Consider the following 22,987-nt stretch of genomic DNA (forward strand, 5'->3'; position numbering starts at 1 on the left):
AGACAGAACCAAAATATGTATTTAGTTGGTCTGCCATTTCTTTGTTCCCCATTATAAATTCCCCCGATTCTGACTGCAAGGGACCTACGCTTGACTTCACCAATCTTTTTCTCTTCACATATCTATAAAAGCTTTTACAGTCAGTTTTTATGTTCTCTGCAAGCTTACTCTCATATTCTATTTTCCCTTTCTTAATTAATCCCTTTGTCCTCCTTTGTTGAATCCTAAACTGCTTCCAATGCTCAGGATTATTGCTTTTTCTGGCCAATTTATATGCCCTCTCCTTGGACCATATGCTATCCCTAATTTCCCTTGTTAGCCACGGTTGGGTCACCTTTTTTGTTTTATTTTTATGCCAAACTGGGATGAACAAATTCTGTAGTTCATCCATTCGGTCTTTGAATGTTTGCCATTGCCTATCCACCGTCAACCCTTTGAGTGCCATTCCCCAATCAATCCTACCCAACTCGCTCCTCAGACCATCATAGTTTCCTTTATTTAAATTAAGGACCCTAGTCTCCGAGTCAACTACTTCATTCTCCATCTTAATGAAGAATTCGATCATATTATGATTGCTCCGACCCAAGGGGCCTCTTACAACAAGATTGCTAATTAATCCTTTCTCGTTACATAATACCCAGTCTAAGTTGGCCTGATCTCTGGTTGGTTCCTCGACATATTGGTCCACGAAACCATCCCGTAAACACTCCAGGAATTCCTCCTCCACAGTATTGTTACTCATTTGGTTGGCCCAATCTATATGTAGATTAAAGTCACCCATGATGACTGCTGTGCCCTTATTGCACGCTTCTTTAATTTCTCTTTTAATGCCATCCCCAACCTCCGCCTTACTGTTTGGAGGTCTATAAACCACTCCCACTAATGTTTTTTTCCCCTTAGTATTTCTCAATTCTACCCATACAGATTCCACCTCATCAGAGCTAATATCCTTCATTACAATTGTGTTAATCCCTTCTTTAACCAGTAATGCTACCCCACCTCCCTTTCCTTTTTGCCTATCTTTCCTGAATATCGAATACCCCTGGATGTTGAGTTCCCAGTCCTGGCCTTCCTTGAGCCACGTTTCCGTAATCCCAACCAAATCGTATTTGTTTACTTCTATTTGCGCAGCCAATTCATCCACCTTATTACAAATGCTCCTCGCATTAAGACACAAAGCCTTCAGGCTTGTTTTTTTAACGCTCTTAAACCTATTAGAATTATTATTTACTGTGGCCATGTTTGATTTAAACCGTTGATTTCTCTGACTGCCACTTTTGTTTTTCTCCTTCCTATCTTTTGCTTTTATCCTTGTTTCCCTTTCCTCTGTCTCCCTGCTCAGGTTCCCAACCCCCTGCCATTTTAGTTTAAACCAGGACCACCTCCCTCCAGGCAGCAAGGCTGGCAGCCCTGGATGGCTTGCTGCCTGGCACACCCAGGAGTCAGTCCCTCCCGTCTTACCACCTCTTCCAGAAGGGCTTCCAGGTCATCCTGTGAACAGTTTGGTGAGATGCTGTCCTGCCATGGTGTCCTATGGGCACAGCTGGCCAGCGACTGCTCATGGTCATGTCAAGAGGCACTTCAGATGAGAGTGGGAAATGCCCTGAGTGAATATAAAGCAAAGAAGAAGAAAGGAAGAGAGACTTGCATTTATATAGCACCTTTCATGACCTCAGGACGTCCAAAAGCACTTTAACGCCAACTAATTATTTTTGAAGTGTAGTCAGTGCAGCAGTGATACCCGCCCTGCTGTATGCCTCAGAGACATGGACCATGTACAGCAGGCACCTCAAAGCACTGGAGAGGTACCACGAATGCTGCCTCCGCAAGATGCTGCAAATCCATTGGCAGGATAGGCGCACCAACGTCAGTGTTCTTGCTCAGGCCAACATCCCCAGCATCGACGCTCTGACCACGCTTAATCAGCTCCGATGGACGGGTCACATTATCCGCATGCCCGATATGAGACTCCCAAAACAAGCGCTCTACTCGGAGCTCCGGCACGGCAAGAGAGCCCCAGGTGGGCAGAGGAAATGCTTCAAGGACGCCCTCAAAACCTCCTTGAAAAAGTGTAACATCCCCACCGACACCTGGGATTCCCTGGCCCAAGACTGCACAAAGTGGAGGAGAAGCATCCGGGAAGGTGCCGAACACCTCGAGTCTCTTCGCCGGGAGCAAGCGGAAGCCAAGCGCATGCAGCGCAAGGAGCGCATGTCAACCCAAGCACCCCACCCACCCGCCCGCCCCTTCAACCACCGTCTGCCCCACCTGTGACAGAGACTGTAGGTCCCGCATTGGACTCATCAGTCACCTGCGAACTCATTTTTAATGTGGAAGCAAGTCATCCTCGGTTCCGAGGGACTACCTAAGAGAAGAGAGTTGTAGTGTAGGAAACGTAACAGCCAATTCCGGTGCAGATGGGCTGAATGGCTTTCTTCTATGCTGTAAATTTCTATTATTCACAGCAAGGTCCCACAAACAGCAATGTGATAATCACCAGATAATCTGGTTTTTTTTTAGTGATTTTAGGTTGAGGCATAAATATTGAGCAGGTCACCGGGGGGAACTCCCCAGTTCTCCTTTGAAATCGTGCCATGGGATCGTTTACACCTGACTGAGAGGGCAGACGGGGCCTCGGTTTAGCATCTCATCCGTAAGACGACACCTCCGACAGTGCAGCACTCCCTCATTACTGCTCTGAGTAGGTCATAGAAGAATCTAAGAGGTCAAGGAAACAATCCATGCAGCCTCCCCTTGTTGTCCCCAAGTGTTATATTGAAGACTTCCAGAGGTTGTTCCATTTCTGCAATTACGCCAGAAGTAACACCACTTCATATGCAAATTAACTTACCCAGGAAACTAGCGTGCTGGTGATCGGCGTAGCTTTCCGGCGCAACAACTGCGCGACGGACCTTGAGGAAGTTGAAGGCCTCAGACTTTTTACGTGAACAGCAAGAAAGTGTTAGAATCAGGCAGTTCGAGCTGTCCAGCTGCCTCCCCCCACCCCCCACCCACCTCAACCAAATCAAAATCAGAATCGAAAACCACAGCCGAGAAATTACTGTCGATGATCAGAGCACGGCAACACTTAATGCAGTTGTGTGGCATTTTTCTGTGGCACTGTTTCAATGGAGCCATTAACCCATTTATTTAACCCATTGATATTGAATGGCCTTGCACCTCCACTATAATAGCAGACGGAGGAACGCAGCACGCACGTGTTGAGTGTTTGTTTGCAGATATTGCTGACAGTAATTACTGGGCTTGTACAAAATAAATCCTTGGAAAATTACACACTAATCGTCTTTTTCTTTTCCTTGCACTTTCAGGAATTCATTATTTTAATCTTCAAACCGGGTAAGCATTCCAATTTAGAAGCGTACACCTTTTTCCTATTTGGAATTGCATATTTCTCTACAAAAAGTAAGTCCTGAGGGTACGTAGGGTTACTTCTCCTTGAAGATGCTGTGCATTGCAGAATGCAAGTTCCCATTTATGACCCAAGTGGCTGAAAATAAATTCCATATTAAATATGGTTCTTTTAAAATGTGAGCAGATTTTTTTTTTGGTATTATTTGACCTTGATATTGTACAGATACAAGTATATTAAAACTAGGCATTTAATGGGTAACCTTAGAAACTGCCATTACAGATTAATGAATGGCTAGTAGTTGTGTTTTATATGAGTACATATCTATTAAAACAGTATGGCATGTTTTAGATGACTGAAACAACAGATTTATGAGTGGATGAAGTCCGGAGAAAGATGGAAATTACACTTGCAAACATAATGACCTAACACTCCAGATATTCTGAATTTACAGAAAATCCTGTGTGTTAGGTCGCATATTTATTTCTCCCAGATGAGTAATGTTTTGTGTAAAAACAGCAAAGGTCCTGAATTATGTTCTAGCTGATGAATGGAGTCTGTTAGTCTGAGTGTTTTGTATGTACTGGCCAATTTGCCAACTCAATGAATAACTTTGAGTTAAACAGAAACAGTAAATGTTCTACATTTATATGAGGGAGTTGAAGCTTATTGTAGAAAATGTAAATTCTTTACGTTTTATTCAGTCCTTCTTTTATGGTGTCTTTTGTGTTTTGACTAATATTGCTTCTTTTACAGCAGAAATCCCAGCAACACGTTAGGTAGTGATGGACCCAGTAGAGCGTAGTTACTTATTGAGACACGGTGGCATAGTGGTTAGCACTGTTGCCTCACAGCACCAGGGACCCGGGTTCGAATCCGGCCTCGGGCGACTGCCTGTGTGGAGTTTGCACATTCTCCCCGTGTTTGCGTGGGTTTCCTCCGGGTGCTCCGGTTTCCTCCCACAGTCCAAAGATGTGCGGGTTAGGTTGATTGGCTATGATAAATTGACCCTTAGTGTTAGGGGGATTAATTATGTGGGGTTACGGGGATAGAGTGGGATATGTGTTGGTGCAGGCTCGATGGGCCGAAATGGCCTCTATCTGCACTGTGGAGTTTCTGTGATTTCTGTGAGTACGAATGGCTCGGGAAGGTGCTGAGTCCCACAGTAAATACACAGTAGGAGTTAAATTCAGAGACTTTGGGGGTTACTTTGACTTTGACTTTGAGCGAGAGTGTAAAACGGGCGATATCCATTCAGCCGCCCGTTATACAGCTCTCCTGATTTTTGTCTCCCTTGACTCCTTTAAGATGCTCCTTAAAACCTACCTCTTTGACCTGCCCTAATTACTCCTTATATGGCTCGGTGTCAAATTTTTTGTCTCCTGTGAAGCACCGTGGGTCGTTTTACTACGTTAATGGCGCTAGATAAATTCAAGTTGTTGTAGGTTCCAAGGCTGTTTAAATATGCAAATCGGGGTGCTATGACATTGTGGGACCCCGATTGCAATTTTGAAGTACAAATGGACAGAGATTGCATCGCACATGCCCCATCCATTGTGCTAGGCAATTAGCAGTCGAGCCAGTGATCCTTAAAGTGGCCGCTCCACAAAAGGGCCACATACCTCTTCATCTTTTATTTCTGTGGCACCAGGAGGAGCGGGAGTACCCTCCCGCAGAATCCGGGAGAGGGGAGGGAGAGGTCAGTTAAAATCGAGTGGGTAAACTCCATTTCCTCACCATTCCGGTTTTAAAAGGCCTGATTTTTTTTTGGGTCAGGCAGGACCCTTGTACATTTAGGCAAATCGGCATCCTGTTGTCAATAGGACCCTGACTCCATCTTAACACGGAAAAGAGCAGGGTGATCTCTGCAAGCGCCCAGGCAGCTGCAACCAGGTCTGAAGGCCGAAGAGGCCTTTCCAGGTAAGTTTTAAAATGTTCCTTTGTGGAGCCAGGAGGAGCAAGAGTCGCTGAAGGTAAGCATGCAGGTGCAGCAGGCGGTTAAGAAGGCAAATGGTATGTTGGCCTTCGTAGCAAGAGGGTTCGAGTACAGGAACAAGGATGTCTTGCTGCAGTTGTACAGGGCCTTGGTGAGACCGCACCTTGAGTATTGTGTGCAGTTTTGGTCACCTTACCTGAGGAAGGACGTTCTTGCCATGGAGGGAGTGCAGCGAAGATTCACCAGGCTGATACCTGGGATGGCAGGAATGACGTATGAGGAGAGATTGTGTCGATTTGGCTTATACTCACTGGAGTTTAGAAGATTGAGAGGGGATCTCATCGAAACCTATAAAATTCTGTCAGGTCTGGACAGACTAGATGCAGGAAGGATGTTTCTGATGGCCGGGGAGTCCAGAACCAGGGGTCATAGTCTAAGGATCAGGGGTAAGCCATTTAGGACTGAAATGAGGAGGAATTTCTGCACCCAGAGAGTGGTGAACCTGTGGAATTCTCTGCCACAGAGGGCGGTGGAGGCCAGTTCATTAAATATATTCAAGAAAGAGTTGGATATATTTCTTGAGGCTAAAGTGATCAAGGGATATGGGGAGAAGGCAGGGACAGGGTACTGAATTTGGATGATCAGCCATGATCTCATTGAATGGCGGAGCAGGCTCGAAGGGCCGAATGGCCTACTCCTGCTCCTATCTTCTATGTTTCTATGTTTCTATGTCCCCCCCCCTTCTCGAACCGCTGACTACCCTGGAACCTGCACTACCCCTCTCCCCCCACCCCACCACCTCCCCCCCCCCCCCACCCCCCACCCTCATCCTGCACTTACCTTGGGCCCAGCGGGTAGCCTCTGGGCTGCCCAAAGTTCCACAGCTTCCTGCTGACTTAAACAGCCATTTTGGTGAAGAAGTTGGCCAACTGTTACTGCCCCTGAAAGTAAGCAGCATAGGATTACCAGCCGCAAGACTTCCAGTGCTTTATTGTTAGACTACTAGGCTCAATCTAGCTATTTCTCAAAGAACTCTCCAATATCACGAAACAATTGTCACCCAAACACGTTGTGGAAGTTCATGCATCTTTAATGTGCTGAAAGCATTCGCACAGATTTGAAGTGCATGGAAGAGGAGGCGGTCAAAGGAAGGAGAATTATCAGAAAGATGTAGGAAATGTTCGCTGATGACTGCACAGTGTTCAGCGCCATTCACAACTCCTCAGATAATGACGCAGTCCGTGCCCACATGCAACAAGACCTGGACGACGGTCAGGCTTGTGGTGATAAGTGGCAGGTAACATTCGCGCCACAGAAGTGCCAGGCAATAATTATCTCCAACAAGCGAGAGTCTAACCACCTCTCCTTGACATTCAGCGGCAGTACCATCGCCAAATCCCCCACCATCAACATTCTGGGGGTCACCATTGACCAGAAACTTAACTGAACCAGCCACATAAATACTGTGGCAACAACAGTAGGGTATTCTGCTGCGAGTGTCTCACCTCCTGACTCCCCAAAGCCTTTCCACCATCTACAAGGCACAAGTCAGGAGTGTGATGGAATACTCTCCACTTGCCTGGATTAGTGCAGCTCCAACAACACTCAAGAAGCTCGACACCATCCAGGACAAAGCAGCCTGCTTGATTGGCACCCCATCCACCACCTTAAACATTCACTCCCTCCACCACCGGCGTACCGTGGCTGCAGTATGCACAATCTACAAGATGCTCTGCAGCAACTCGCCAAGGTTTCCTCGGCAGCACCTCCCAAACCCGCAACCTCTTCCACCTAGAAGGACAAGGGCAGCAGGTGCATGGGAACACCACCACCTCCAAGTTCCCCTCCAAGTCACGCACCATCCTGACTTAGAAGTATATCGCTGATCCTTCATCGTCACTGGGTCAAAATCCTGGAACTCCCTACCTAACAGCACTGTGGGAGCACCTTCACCACACAGACTGCAGCGGTTCAAGAAGGCGGCTCACCACCACCTTCTCAAGGGCAATTAGGGATGGGCAATAAATGCTGGCCTTGCCAGCGACGCCCACATCCCATAAATGAATTTTCAAAAATGATATTCATTTGACTGTAATGGGTTAACAGATCTCTCTCACTCCATTTACTCAGGCCAAGTGAGACAGAGATGCTTAGAGTGTAATACAGAACAATGGACAGGTAAAGTAAGATGAAAAAAAGTGAATTTTTAAAAAGAAAAAAAATGTATTTTCAGCAAACGTGAGAGAGATGAAAGAAAGGGATATATGAGATGCTGTAACACGCCTTCTCCAAGTGCTGCTCACTATCTACCAAGTTCTCTGGTTACGTTCATGTAACCTCTGTTAGTCTCCACGTTATTTTTGGTAACGTTTCAGCTGCATCAATACTTTTCACTTCAGATATAGGATGCATACAAGATTGTTGTGTACATTACCATTCAGACTTTGAGGGGCCGCAAATATTTCCCTTTCCAAGGTGGCGATTGAAATGTCTTGATTGAATTTCTTCTGTTTGTTCTTGGGATGTTGGCAAGGCTTATTTCCCATCCCTACTTGCCCTGAAGGCATTATAATCAACCACAAAGTGTGGGAATGGAGCCGCATGCAGGCCAGACCAGATAGGGGGTGGCAAGTTGCCTTCCCTGAAGGACACGAGTGAACAAGTTGGGTGTTTATGACAATCCAGCAGTTCTCATAGAAACATAGAAGATAGGAGCAGGAGTAGGCCATTCAGCCCCTCGAGCCCGCTCTGCCATTTAATGAGATCATGGCTGATCATCCAAATTCAGTACCCTGTCCCTGCTTTCTCCCCATATCCCTTGATCCCTTTAGCCTCAAGAAATATATCCAACTCCTTCTTGAATATATTTAATGCATTGGCCCCAACTGCCCTGTGTGAATTCCACAGGTTCACCACTCTCTGGGTGAAGAAATTCCTCCTCATCTCAGTCCTAAATGGCCTACCCCTTATCCTTAGACTGTGACACCTGGTTCTGGACTCCCCCGCCATCGGGAACATCCTTCCTGCATCTAGTCTGTCTAGTCCTGTTAGAATTTTATAAGTTTCAATGAGATCCCCTCTCATTCTTCTAAACTCTAGCGAATACAAGCCCAATCGACCCAATCTCTCTTCATACATCATTCCTGCCATCCCAGGTATCAGTCTGGTGAATCTTCGCTGCACTCCCTCCATGACAAGAACATGGTCATTTTTTGGTGCTAGATTGATTGAATTGAGTTCCACAACTTGCCACGGTGGGAATTGTACTCACGAATTCTGGGTTACTATTCCAGTACCATAACCATCAGACTATCATACCCAACTTGATGTCAGTGAGTCCTGCCTCTTTTTGCCTGGGGGTGTCCAAATTATGGCCATTCGTGGCCTATGAGAGCTGGCAATCTGGCCTGCGACACCTCAGAGTCTTAAGGGGCGATTTACAACTCTGCAGGGCCAGCGGTGAGCTTCGCCCACCAGCTCTGTGTATCGGTAAGTCGTGTCTGTTAGGGACAGAACATTTTAGAAGAGGGTTCCCAATTTCCTGATGCTTGTGGCCAATGGGCAAGGCTCCTGCCAGCAGCGCACATTCAGAAATTGGCGCTTCCGTGCCAATTATATTCCCCGTAATTCAGTTTTGTTCGAGTATCCTATGCCACCTTTTAAAAGACTATTCCCGCATTGGTGAATTCAAGATTTACCTATCAATGAAGGAGCAGTGAGTGGCAAAAGTAGTGCTTTTTTTCGATAAAGCATTCCTGACTTAAATGAATACGAAAGGCAAAATACTGCGGATGCTGGAAATCTGAAATATAATCAGAAAATGCTGGAAATGCTCAGCAGGCCAGGCAGCATCTGTGGAGAGAGAAAGAGAGTTAACATTTCGGGTCTGTGACCTTGCGTCAGAACTGGAAAATGTTACCAATGTAACAGGTTTTAAGCAGGTACAGGAACATTGGATTCAATTGCTTTGTTTTGACTTGCGACTGTTTATATGTGGCCTGTTGGGACCCACGGTACACCAGGATATGTCCCGTGAAGAGTGTGGTAAACCACTGTTACCGTTCACAACCGTTCACTATTGTTACACTGTTGTTATCACTGTTTACACTGTTGTTATCGCTACACAAGGTTACCTCTTGCCACGCACACTGCTATACCTGGGTTTACCTCAGCTGACTCCGCCCATGGCTCCGCCTGCTTGCCCAGGTATAAAGGTGACCGCTTGGCTAGTATTCTCCCTTGTTGGAACCGATCGCCCACGAGGGTGGGCTCTGTTATTTAGCCAATAAAAACCTATAGTTACTATCTTAACTCGTCGCTTTTCATTGGATGAATTGATAGGTATATCAATTTTATTGGCTAAATTTTGAAATGAGTGGATCAGAGCAGCCAAACGACCAGCCAAACGGCCAGCTACAACAGCCACAGCAGCCGGCCTGGCTGCGAGCCCTCCGACCGCCGTACCTGGATCTAAACCCACAGGCAGCGAACTCAGCCCTCGACTTCGAACACTGGCTGAGCTGTTTCGAATCCTACCTGGGAGAATCCGGCGTGCCTCCGGGATCCAAACTAAGAGTTCTGACCGCCCAGGTGAGCCCTAAAGTATTTGCATTCATCCGGGACCTTGCTACATACGAGGACGCCCTCAACCTGCTAAAAGAGCAGTACCAGAGCCCTGTAAATTCTATGTATGCCAGACATCTCCTAAGATCCCGCTCGCAACAGCCAGGAGAGTCTGTAGATGAATTTTTACGGGCGCTACAAACACTCGGCAGGGACTGTGACTTTAAAGCTGTAATGGCTGCAGAAAATACTGAAGGAAATATCCGCGATGCCTTCGTGAAAGGCCTTCGGTCCGACTACTCACGGCAAAGACTGCTCGAATCAAAGGACCTCGACTTGAATACAACTGCAGCCCTCACTCGCTCTCTGGAAGTGGCTCATTGGGACCTCGAGGCGTACTCCAGGTACTGTGCTGCGCGACCCTGGGACTCAGGCCCGACTCCGGCCGCAATTCCCCTCGCACCGCCGCCCCTGGGACCCACCACGGCGTCGCTGTCCCGGAATCGATCGGGACCGCCACCCCCGGGACCCGCTGTGGCAGCGGACCTCCGCGATCGGGCCGCCAGCTGCTTCTTCTGTGGCCAGGTGAGACATCAAAGGGCGCGTTGGCCTGCAAGGAACGCGACCTGCTCCGGCTGCAAAAAGAAAGGCCACTTTGTAAACGCCTGCAGGGGGAAAGCCACAGATGCCAGCATTGCCTCATGTGAGTTGTGGGTGCGGCCATCTTTGATCAAGGCCACAGACGCCAGCATTGCCTCAGGTGGGTCGTGGGGACAGCCAACTTTGATCAAGGCCACAGACGCCAGCAGTGCCTCATGTGAGTTGTGGGGGTGGCCATCTTCTCCGCCATTTTGTCCAACTTCGTGGGGACCCGCGTCATGGGCGCCGCCATTTTGTTCGCCACACTCGGCCGCCGTTTTGTCTCCAGACCCGACCACCGCCTCGCCTGCAGACTACAGCAGCTCGCTCAGCCATACACTGGCCTCCGTCACGCTTGACCAAGCTCTCCCGCATCATCTGTCCAAGTCCATGATGGACATCGAAGTAAACGGCCACGCCACGTCCTGCCTGTTCGACAGCGGAACAACGGAGAGTTTTATTCATCCAGACACGGTGAGTTGCTACTCCCTCACTGTCCGGCCAGCGCGCCATCGGATCTCGATGGCGGCGAAGTCCCATTCAACAGACATTAGCGGCTACTGTGTAGTGACCCTGTTGGTTAGGGGCACGGAATATAAAAATTTTGAACTTCTCGTCCTGCCCCAGCTCTGCGCTGCCGTCCTACTAGAGCTGGATTTCCAATGCCACCTTCAAAGTGTCACTTTGGCTTACGGTGGACCCCTCCCCCCACTCACAGTCTACAACCAGCAAATTTTAAACCGCCCACCGCGTACCACCTGCGGCCTCTCCACCCTCAAAGTCCCGCCCCCCTCCTTGTTCGCTAACCTCACCTGTGACTGTAAACCCGTCGCTACCAAGAGCAGGCGGTACAGCGCCGGGGACAGAGCTTTTATTAGCTCTGAGGTGCAGCGACTCCTGAAGGAGGGCATCATCGAGGGGAGCACCAGCCCCTGGCGTGCCCAGGTCGTAGTCGTTAAGACCGGCGATAAACACCGCCTGGTCATCGACTACAGCCAAACCATAAACCGGTACACCCAGCTGGACGCATACCCCCTTCCCCGCATATCTGATATGGTCAACCAGATTGCACAGTACCGGGTATTCTCCACCATCGACCTCAAGTCAGCCTATCACCAACTCCCTATCCGCCCTGAGGACCGCCAGTATACCGCCTTCGAGGCGAACGGCCACCTCTACCACTTCCTGAGGGTTCCCTTCGGCGTCACCAACGGAGTCTCGGTCTTCCAAAGGGAGATGGACCGGATGGTCGACCAGAACGCGCTTCAGGCCACGTTCCCTTATCTAGATAACGTCACCATCTGCGGCCGCGACCAGCAGGACCATGATGTTAATCTGGAGAAATTCCTCCGTACGGCCCAACGGCTGAATCTCACTTACAATAAGGATAAATGTGTGTTTAATACCTCGCGCCTGGCCATCCTCGGCTGCGTAGTAGAGAACGGAGTCATCGGCCCCGACCCCGAAAGAATGCGCCCCCTCATGGAGCTTCCCCTCCCCCACTGTCCAAAGGCGCTGAAGAGAACCCTGGGGCTCTTCGCTTACTATGCCCAATGGGTGCCGAATTATGCGGACAAAGCCAGACCCCTCATGAAGTCCACCTCCTTCCCCCTGACAGCAGAAGCAGGCGCAGCCTTCTCCCTCATAAAAGGAGACATTGCGAAGGCCACAATGCACGCTGTGGATGAGTCCATCCCTTTCCAAGTGGAGAGCGATGCCTCCGACTTCGCCCTAGCGGCAACCCTTAACCAGGCGGGGAGACCTGTGGCCTTCTTCTCAAGGACCCTCCAGGGCCCTGAGATCCGACACTCGTCTGTCGAGAAGGAGGCCCAGGCGATTGTGGAGGCGGTACGACGCTGGAGGCATTACCTGGCAGGCAAACGATTTACCCTCCTCACCGACCAGCGTTCGGTTGCTTTTATGTTTAATAACAAGCTGAAGGGCAAAATCAAGAACGACAAGATCTTGAGGTGGAGAATTGAGCTCTCCACCTACGATTACGATATCTTGTACCGGCCTGGTAAACTCAACGACCCCCCGGATGCTCTATCACGAAGTACTTGCGCAAACGCGCAAGTTGATAGACTACGGACCCTCCACAATGACCTCTGCCACCCCGGGGTCACCAGACTTTACCACTTCATTAAGGCCCGCAACCTGCCCTACTCCATCGAGGAGGTCAGGACCATGACCAGGAACTGCCAAACCTGTGCCGAATGCAAACCGCATTTCTATAGGCTGGACAGAGCAAGCCTGATCAAGGCCACCCGCCCCTTCGAGCGCTTGAGCATCGATTTTAAGGGGCCCCTCCCGTCCTCTGACCGTAATGTGTACTTCCTCAACATTATTGACGAGTACTCCTGTTTCCCCTTTGCCATCCCCTGCCCAGACATGACCAGTACCACGGTCATCAAATGCCTGAATGACCTCTTCGCCTTGTTCGGGTTCCCGAACTATATACATAGCGACCGGGGCGCATCCTTCATGAGCGAGGAACTTCACCAGTTCCTGCTCGCGAGAGGTATTGCTGCGAGCAGGACCACCAGCTACAACCCCCGGGGGAACGGCCAGGTGGAAAGAGAAAACGCGACAGTTTGGAAGGCCGTCCTCTTAGCCCTAAAGTCTAAGGGCCTCCCAATCTCTCGCCGGCAGGAAGTCCTCCCGGCAGCACTCCATTCCATCCAGTCACTGCTTTGCACTGCCATTAACGCCACCCCCCATGAACGAATGTTTGTTTTCCCCAGGAAGTCGACTACGGGAACCTCGCTACCAACATGGCTGACTTCTCCGGGGCCCGTCTTGCTGCGGAAGCACGTGAGGGCCCATAAAATGGACCCCCTGGTCGAGAGGGTGGACCTCCTGCACGCCAACCCCCAGTACGCCTATGTGGCATACCCAGACGGGCGGGAGGACACTGTCTCCTTGCGAGACCTCGCACCCTCGGGCACCCCCGAGATACCTCCATTACCCCCCACCACTCCCCCAAATCCAGCTCCTGTAGACGGCATGCCGGAACCCCAGGAGCCTTCGTCGACCACGCAGACACCAGCATTACCATCGGATACTGCACCACCGCCGCCGCTGCTGCGCCGATCAGAAAGGCTTACGAGGCCTCCTGAGAGACTGACATACATGAACTGGTAGTACACTTCACCCCGCCGGACTCAATTTTAAACAAGGGGTGAATGTGGTAAACCACTGTTACCGTTCACAACCGTTCACTATTGTTACACTGTTGTTATCACTGTTTACACTGTTGTTATCGCTACACAAGGTTACCTCTTGCCACGCACACTGCTATACCTGGGCTTACCTCAGCTGACTTCGCCCATGGCTCCGCCTGCTTGCCCAGGTATAAAGGTGACCGCTTGGCTAGTATTCTCCCTTGTTGGAACCGATCGCCCATGAGGGTGGGCTCTGTTATTTAGCCAATAAAAACCTATAGTTACTATCTTAACTTGTCGCTTTTCATGGAATGAATTGATAGGTATATCAAAGAGAAAATGTTTGGACACTGTTGCCCTGTGCAGATACGTCAATTCAGAATGCAACTCTCCAAGGACACGCGATCAGGCTTAATCTCACAGTCAGGTGCCAAGCAAGAAAGAGAGGGGTGCAGGCTCAGTAAGGAAACATTATTTTGTGTGTAATATATCAGCACTGAGCTCTGCAATCTATCGTGTCACCAGAATGTGAGTATATTTAATGTGATGCAGTAAGTTTCAGAAGCACGAGTCCATGCAACCGTCTCATTACCTGTAAAGGTCATGGTTCCCAATTTGCTTCCAGGGAATGGGGAGTGAAAGTTTTTTTTTTAAAAAGAACTTCAGTCCTAGCATTTGAAAAGATAAGTATCTGGCAATTCAGCTTTTTTTGTTGTTGCTGCATGTGTTGTTTCGGAGTACTCCAGAATTAGCCTACCTTTAAGCTGTCTGAAAAATATAGCCATCGCTCTAAGTACTTTTTGAAAGACTGACTATTCAGAAGAGTAACTCTCTTTTTAAAAAGCCACCTGACCAAAGTAATTGTCTTTCCGTAAGGTCAGCGCTGTTGGTGAAGTAGGGAGGGTGGATCTATGCAGAAGTGTAATATTTGCTGGGGAGGGAGCAAGATGAAGGGAATATGGGTTAACTTTCGGTATCGCCCACTTTGGGGCACTAATATTGGCCGGGCGCAAAGTTTAGCAGCCGTCGCTAATTATCACCTCCGACTGCAAAATTCGCCTCTACCGCCCCTGGAGATGATTTGAGCGCTAAATCAGGTGCTACATTCCTCTCTTAAGGCGCAAATGTCAGGGAGCGAGGCGCTACCTCAGAACGCTACCGAAGCTCAGGCGATGTCAGTTACCATGGAAGCCAGGCAGACTGGCGCCGGCCAGTTCTTAAAGGGGAGGGGCCATCTTGCTGGCCAGCCACACCCTGCTCATTGCAGCCTTGAATCTCGGCCTGGAGAGAGACCTCAAAAGCAATTGTGTTGGAAGCTCTAATGGATAGGCCCAGGGAAAGAGCTCGGCGCTTAGGAACTTCAAAAGTGGTGCTGAGGGCCGAAGCTCCTTAGGACAGCGTTAAAACCAAAAATGTTGCCGACAAGAATAGGCAGGAAGTGCCCGCCTTTAAATAGCGCTCCCCCAGCCCCTTCCCGACTTGAAAACGTTCCCCTCTACCTGTCGTTCCTAGCGGCAGGCGCTAAGGCAGAGGGTGTGACTCAATATCTGGCCTGGGGCACTACTGGGGCATTGCACGCTTGACTGACGTCACGATCTGCGGGCGCAGGAGATTGTGGCGGTAGTGTTTAGCGCCGCCGCAAAACAACTGGTCAATTTCGCAAGCAGTGCTAAAATCGCCGCGCTCGGGCGCTAAGTTCCTAGCACCCCGTTAGCACCCCCAGAGGCGCTAATGGGAGGCACTAACCAACTGAATTTTTCCCCCTGTGTCTTTCCCCAAACATTATTTTGGTGTGGTTTATGTTCCCCTCTCTCTCCTCCATCTTTGACACCAAGTCCCAAAATTTACCATGCAGTTTCACCCCCAACTCATTTTTAATACCTGGATATACAAGAAAACATGCCAATCCCTTTAAGTGCTCCTGACTGTGTACAGTTCTCTGGTTACCTTCATGTTGCCTGGGGGAAGTTTTAGGAGTGCAGACTAATCCACAAAATTACGTTATGTTTCCCAACTAAGAGGCCAGCTACCTCTTTCTGTGCTGTTTTGTTTTAAAATTTCAAATGTATGAATCATTTTTTAAAAATTACTTAGGGGTGCAGCAATGCCTCGATTTTAAAATTCTCATCCGTGTTTTGAAATCCCTCCATGGCCTCGCCCCTCCATAACCTTCTCCAGTCTACAACCTTACGAGATCTCTGCGCTCCTCTAATTCTGGTCTCTTGCGCGCCCCCGATTTTAATCGCTCCACCATCGGCGGCCGTGCCTTCAGCTGCCAAGGCCCTAAACTCTGGAATTCCCTCCCTAAACCTCTCCGCCTCTCTACCTCTCTCCCCTCCTTTAAGATGCTCCTTAAAACTTACCTCTTTGACCAAGTTTTTGGTTACCTGTCCTAACATCTCCTTTGGTGGCTCAGTGTCAAAATTTGTTTGATAATCGCTCCTGTGAAGTGCCTTGGGACATCAGGATGTCCCAAGGCTCTTCACAGCTAATGAATTACTTTTTAAAGTCAGGTCGCTGTTGTAGTATAGGGAAACATGGCAGACAATTTGCGCAAAGCAAGGTCCCATAAACAGCAAAATGGCAAATGATTTGTTTTGGTGATGCTGGCTGAGGGATAACTGTTGGCCAGGACACTGAGCGAATTCCCCTGCTTTAGATCCAATAGTGGCATGGGATCTTTATATCCACTTGAGAGGGTAGATGGTACCTCAGTTTAACATCTCATCCAAAAGACAGTGCTGCACTCCCTTAGTGCTGCATTGAAGTATCAGTCTAAATTATGTGCCCAAACTTTGGAATGGGGCTTGATCCCATGACCTATCTGTTTCAGAAGCGAGCGTGCTACCACTGAGCCAAGGCTAAGACTAATTCTAGGTTAAGGAGACATATGGGTTTAATATGATGTATTCCTTTAAGTGAATTGCAATTTTCTGTAATAGACGAGTGTGAATGAGAGGCAAAGCAGCACCGGCAGACTTTTTGGGGTAGTTCTTGACTTTGTGCAATAGTGTAAAATGGGTGATAGCGAGTGTGAAATCAATGGAAATACAAATGGGGAGAGATTTAAAACGGGCTGCTGACTCACTATCGCCTGTTTTACACTATCGCACAAAGTCAAGATCTATCGCCTTTTGACTGTTATTGCTATGCTGTTTGCAATTTTAATAACATGCTATCTCAGTTTTGTTGTGACCCAGCATTGATTCAAATAGATTCAATTGTCAAATTTTGTTATTGCAAAATACTGCGGATGCTGGAAATCTGAAATAACAACAGAAAATGCTGGAAATACTCAGCAGGCCAGGCAGCATCCGTGGAGAGAGAAACAGAGTTAACGTTTCAGGTCTGGGGCCCTTCATCAGAACTGGAAAAAGCTGGAGATGTAACAGATATTAAGCAGGTGCAGAGACAGGGGGGTGGGGGGGGAGGTTAGGAGGGGAGGAAGAAATAGAAAGAACACCCTGTACTTTTGTAAGAGGCAGGAAAGATAAAATGTTGCAAATGGGAATGGCAAAAATCATACTGCATGAAAATGGGGGCAGGGATAATGATCTGAAATTGTTGAACTCAATGTTGAGTCCGGCAGGCTGTAAAGTGCCCAATCGAAAGATGAGGTGCTGTTCCTCGAGCTTACGTTGAGCTTCATTGGAACAATGCAATAGGCCGAGGACAGAGAGATCAGAGTGGGAGTGAAGCGGTGAATTAAAGTGACAGGCGACCAGAAGCTCGGGGTCACCCTTACGGACTGAACGGAGGTGTTCCGCAAAGCGGTCGCCCAATCTGCGTTTGGTCTCCCCAATGTAGAGGAGACCGCATCGTGAGCAGCGAATACAGTATATTAAATTACAAGAAGTACAAGTAAATCGCTGTTTCACCTGGAAGGGGTGTTTGGGGCCCTGGACAGTGGGAAGGGAGGAGGTAAAAGGGCATGTGTTGCATCTCCTGTGCTTGCACGGGAAGGTGCCAGGTGAAAGAGCAGGGCTGTTGGGGGTGATTGAGGAGTGGACCAGGGTGTTGCGGACACTCCTCAATCACCCCCAACAGCCCTGCTCCTTCACCTGGCACCTTCCCGTGCAAGCACAGGAGATGCAACACATGCCCTTTTACCTCCTCCCTTCCCACTGTCCAGGGCCCCAAACACCCCTTCCAGGTGAAACAGCGATTTACTTGTACTTCTTACAATTTAATATACTGTATTCGCTGCTCACGATGCGGTCTCCTCTACATTGGGGAGGCCAAACGCAGCTTGGGCGACCGCTTTGCGGAACACCTCCGTTCAGTCCGTAAGGGTGACCCTGAGCTTCCGGTCGCCTGTCACTTTAATTCACCGCTTCACTCCCACTCTGATCTCTCTGTCCTCGGCCTATTACATTGTTCCACGGAAGCTCAACGTAAGCTCGAGGAACAGCACCTCGTCTTTCGATTAGGCACTTTACAGCCTGCCGGACTCAATATCGAGTTCAACAATTTCAGATAATAATCCCTGCCCCCATTTTTCATGCAGTATGATTTTGCCATTCCCATTTGCAACATTTTCACAGCATGTTCTTTCAATTCCTTCCTCCCCTCCTAAACCCCCCCCCCCCCCGTCTCTGCACCTGCTTAATATCTGTTACATCTCCAGCTTTTTCCAGTTCTGATGAAGGGCCCCAGACCTGAAACGTTAACTCTGTTTCTCTCTCCATGGATGCTGCCTGGCCTGCTGAGTATTTCCAGCATTTTCTGTTGTTATGTCAAATTTTGTTTGCTGACACTCCTGTGAAGCGCCTTGGAACGTTTTACTATGTTAAAGGCACTATATAAATACAGGTTGTTGTTGTTACTGTTGGGCACTGCAGAACTGTTGATTTTACTGCATATAAATTTAATCACCAAACTCACCCCCTATCCCCCTCCATTGCTTTTACTTTTTTCACTTTCCAAAGTGTGATTGAAGTTTATTTTGCTTCAAAATCAGCTTGCGCCCCCCCCCCCTCAGCTCAGCACCAACTTTCTCCTCTTCCCTACGAGGCCTTTGAATTCTCCTTAAAACATGCACGCACTCCCCCTCAAACAAAACCTGCAAGATTACTTTCTGTTGATTGTGAGTTCTGAATATCGTAGAATAAATATAAGCAAACATAGAGCACCACAGATTGCTCCATTTGCCATACTCTCTAAGTCAAAGAGAAAAATTGCTGGTTTAGTTTGGTGCAAATACTTTATTGCAGTAAACTTCAAAGTTACTTTGCATAAGAAGCAAGTTTATTAATTTTAATCAGCCATCAATTAAGCATTGGACATGAATAATTGATGACAGGAATTTATAATCACTTTATTGCTGGTAGGATACAGCAATGAGCAGCGCATGATAACATTATGGGATGTTTTTCCACTTTCAGAAGCCAGGGTGTTAATCTTGACTTTTGTTGTTTATTTGAACAACAACAAATAGAAATGCTAATTACTTTCTTTTTCCACAGAGTGATTTTGTTCTGTGTGATTTCATTAGACTCCGCAGCAGTAACTTGGCCAGTCAGAATTCACCTGCAATAATACCTTTTCAAGTGGTTTAACAGGTGTCTAACTAGTCGAGGAATGGCCAAGGAATTGAGCAGAGCAGTCGATGTGTACATCATGGTTCACTGGCATTGCCCTTCTTTGTAGTTTCATGATTTATTTATCAATCGAATCCATCCATTTCCTATGAGGGTGAATGAAATATACAGCTGAGTAACACATTGGAGGCTTTTTAAAAAAATAGTTTATTGCTCAACAGTTTATATTGCCCCTGAGCTGAGTGGTGCTCAGTTGATTGAAGTGGCATTAAGACTGTTGGTTGTGCAGACACTTAGGGCAGGAATTTAACTCAGGAGTCGGGTAGGAGGCGGGACTACAACTTTCGGGGCTGTAGTCCCGCCTCCATCGAGATGCGGCCAATCCACGCGATTTTAACTTGATTGACCTTGTTGAGTCCGCCCAGCGGGCTCAGCAGGCCAATTAAGGGCCACCCGGCAACAGGTGACGTCACAGACTGAAATTTCATCTGTCAAGAGCTTTTGACAGATGAAATATCAGTGTTTCACAGCTGTTTGAAGCTGTCAAACACTGACAGTCTTACTTCTAACCTGAGTCCTTCCCCACAGACTCAGTTAGAAATCTCTCCTGCACAGAAAGCTGCAGGCTGTCACTTTTGACAGTTCGCAGCCATTCTGCTTTCTGTGCCGGTGAGATGAGGGACTCCCAGAACCTAAAGGAAGGAAGGCTGAAAAGGTAAGAAAAGGTATGTAAAACTTATTTAATCACTTTAGACACACCAAACACACTTACCTTTGCACTCATGCACACATCACTCACCTGAACACCGGCATCTCGACCCCTCCAAGTCCTTCAACCCGACGGCCCGCCTCCTCTAACTTGGCGTGGTTTGGAGCTGTTGATAATCCCACACTTCAACATCAAAAATAGGGATTAGGCTAAAAACTGCCTGTTAAATACCTGTTAACAGGCAGTTAATTGGCACTAATCCCTTCCCGCCTCGGGTAGGCGGGTCCCAGTGCGGGGCGGGGACCCGCCTCCTGTGAAACTGGCATGGAGGCTGGTTTGGGTGCGGGAAGGGGTCAGGACCCCTGATTTTGGGATTTTAACCCCCCCCCCCCACGCCTCCAATCCCGACTCCACGGCACAATGAAAATCCTGCCCTTAGCCTTCAGTGGAGCCCGTGTCACCCAGCAGCCTCTCACACCAAGAAGGAAAGAAGAGAAAGAACTTGCATTTATATCGACCCTTACCTTTTCCTTTTTGCATCCAATGAAGACTTTTTGAAGTGTAGTCACTGTTGTTACGCCATCTAATGCGACAGCCAATTTGTACATAGCAAAGTCATACAAAGAGCAAATAAGGTGTGTGACCAGATAGGCTGTTTATGTTCAGCTGTTGGTCAGGACACTGCTCTTCCTCAAATAATGCAATGGGATCTTTTCCATACACTTTAACAGCTCAACTGAAAGTTGGCATCTCTGAAAATTTGGCACTCCCTCTGCAATGCACTTAAGTCTCAACCTAGAATTGTGCTCACGTCCACAGCGGGACTTGATTTCACAACCTACCAACTCAGTGCTATCAACCATGCAAGCTGACCCAAGGCAACACTCAGCCAGCTATGCTAACAATTACAGCAAAATCCATGTTAACCATCTTCTGCACCAAAGAGTTTAACTGCTCCATCATTGAATTAACTTCAACTCAACAGGTGAACTTTAACCAACTGTTCATTTTAATTTTCTCCAGTGGAAAACTGCGGCATTGTTTTGTGAAAACTCCTGAGTGAACAACAGCAAAGTAAGTACTCTTTGAAAAAGCTCATCACCAGTTTCACTTTTTTGGACAGTAAAGATGGAGTAATGAAGGAAAGGAAGAAGCTGATGGTTTCAGCTTATCTGTTGGTTTTCCATAACGCCTGCGTCTGTTGTCACAGCAGAGGAAAACATGCCCTATAATGGCCCTTGTCCACAGATGGTACCATCCAAAGTGTATGCCATTACATGAAACAAAGGGTGAGCTTGTCAACCCAGCAGCTTATCTGAGATCTAATTGAATACGTCACACACACATTGCAAGTTTTGTCAATTTGTGGAATGGGCCATTGGCGTAAGAAAAGCGAAAGGTCTTGCATTTGCACCGTGGGAACATTGGAATCCCAAACAAGTTCAAATTCTAGCTCGATTGATCTTTGAACCTGGCAGCCTTCATTGGGCAAGTTTCGCCAGTTCAGCAAAGTTGGCAGATGCACCAGCTCCTTTTCAGGAGGGGAGAAATAAGACAGTGTGCCAATCCTGTAACAATAAAGTGAGCCTCCTCTCTGATCATAGGCTGGCACAGTCGAAGAAGTGCAAGATGCTGAATCTCAAGAATAAAGTTTAGCAAAGGGAATCAGAAACAAAGGAACTTAAATGGGGCAAAAATGAGGCATATAGAGTTTTTTTTTAAATCGAGCAAAACTAACCAAAGCTGCTTTTAGCCTGATAACATTATCGAAATACAAATTAACCTGTGGCAACTAAAAGTGCACAGCACATTACTATTTTTACTGTAGTAATATAATTAGCAAATATAATGTCATAAAATTACAAAGGAATCATTATTGATTATAATATTTATAATTTTATATTAGGTGGCATTTATTTTTTTATAATTAGAATTAAAAGAGTACAGAAAACTGGGAAAACTTCAAACCCCAAGGTATCTTATGCCATTACCTTTTTAAGTGAAGCTGACTTTGTATAATTAATTAATTACTCCTAAAATAATGCATTAAGGTGTGTTAATATTTTCGATAATGCCTATGTCACACTGTAATCTGATGGCGATCTGGAGAGAAAATTGGATTCCACATTGCCATATGAACTGCCTCATTCATAATGAACAGCATTTGCAAGCAGTGCCAAGATTGATAGATCATGCTTTAAAAATTTGTGATAGGCCATTCATTTTTATTATTAGATGCGTAGCATTTTGTACAAGAATTTCACAGCTTGTATATCCAGAAAGACAAAATTAATTTATGAATCAATGTTAATCTTAATGTAAAATTGAAATTTCTAACAATGCAGTCAGACTCCTGTCAGTGGATTATTGTCTATTGGACACGCAGATTTGTAATCTAATGTGTTAAAACTGAGTTTTATACGATATTGTTCTAATGGTAGGTGTTAAAAGTGAATTCCAGGGGCTGTTTAAAATAGGTTCCCTTAGCAGCATAGTAAAATAGTTTTGTTTTGCATTACCAGACAATTTAAATGTGCACATTAAATAACAAAACTCTCGAAATGAAAACTTTGTTCCTGAGGAACATCTAACTAATTACTAATCACTGTTGAGCAGTAGTATTGGGTGGCCCAATAGTGCTGCTCAGCACTGAGCAATTTTGTTATGTTTTACCTTCATTTTAGACTCAATTATATGCAGACGGTTCCATTTCTTTATTAGGTGCCTAACCTACCTGCTAGTAATTGGTTAGTGGTGGTCTGAAGCTGTGCTTAGTGTGTGGGAGGATGGTGTTATACATACCTGTACCGGACTGCTCCCGTTGACTTGTAAATGTAATACCGAGCCATTTTGAGATGCTGTCAGCACATTCTTCTGCGCAATGAATCTGCTGGGGGTCTATTTCGACTTGTGGGCGACCGGCAGGCTTTTCGGCCATCACAAAATGGTGACCTGCAGGGAATTGCCTGTTTCTCGCCGGGTAAGTTGAAATGCGGCCCAAACCCGATTCCGGCCTTCCGACGGTGGCTTTGGGTGGGCGCCATGGGCATGTCGCCAACTTCATGC

This window comes from Somniosus microcephalus, chromosome 4, assembly GCF_052327205.1.
Source record: "Somniosus microcephalus isolate GS21.2 chromosome 4, FLI_Smic_1.0, whole genome shotgun sequence".
NCBI lineage: Eukaryota > Metazoa > Chordata > Chondrichthyes > Squaliformes > Somniosidae > Somniosus > Somniosus microcephalus.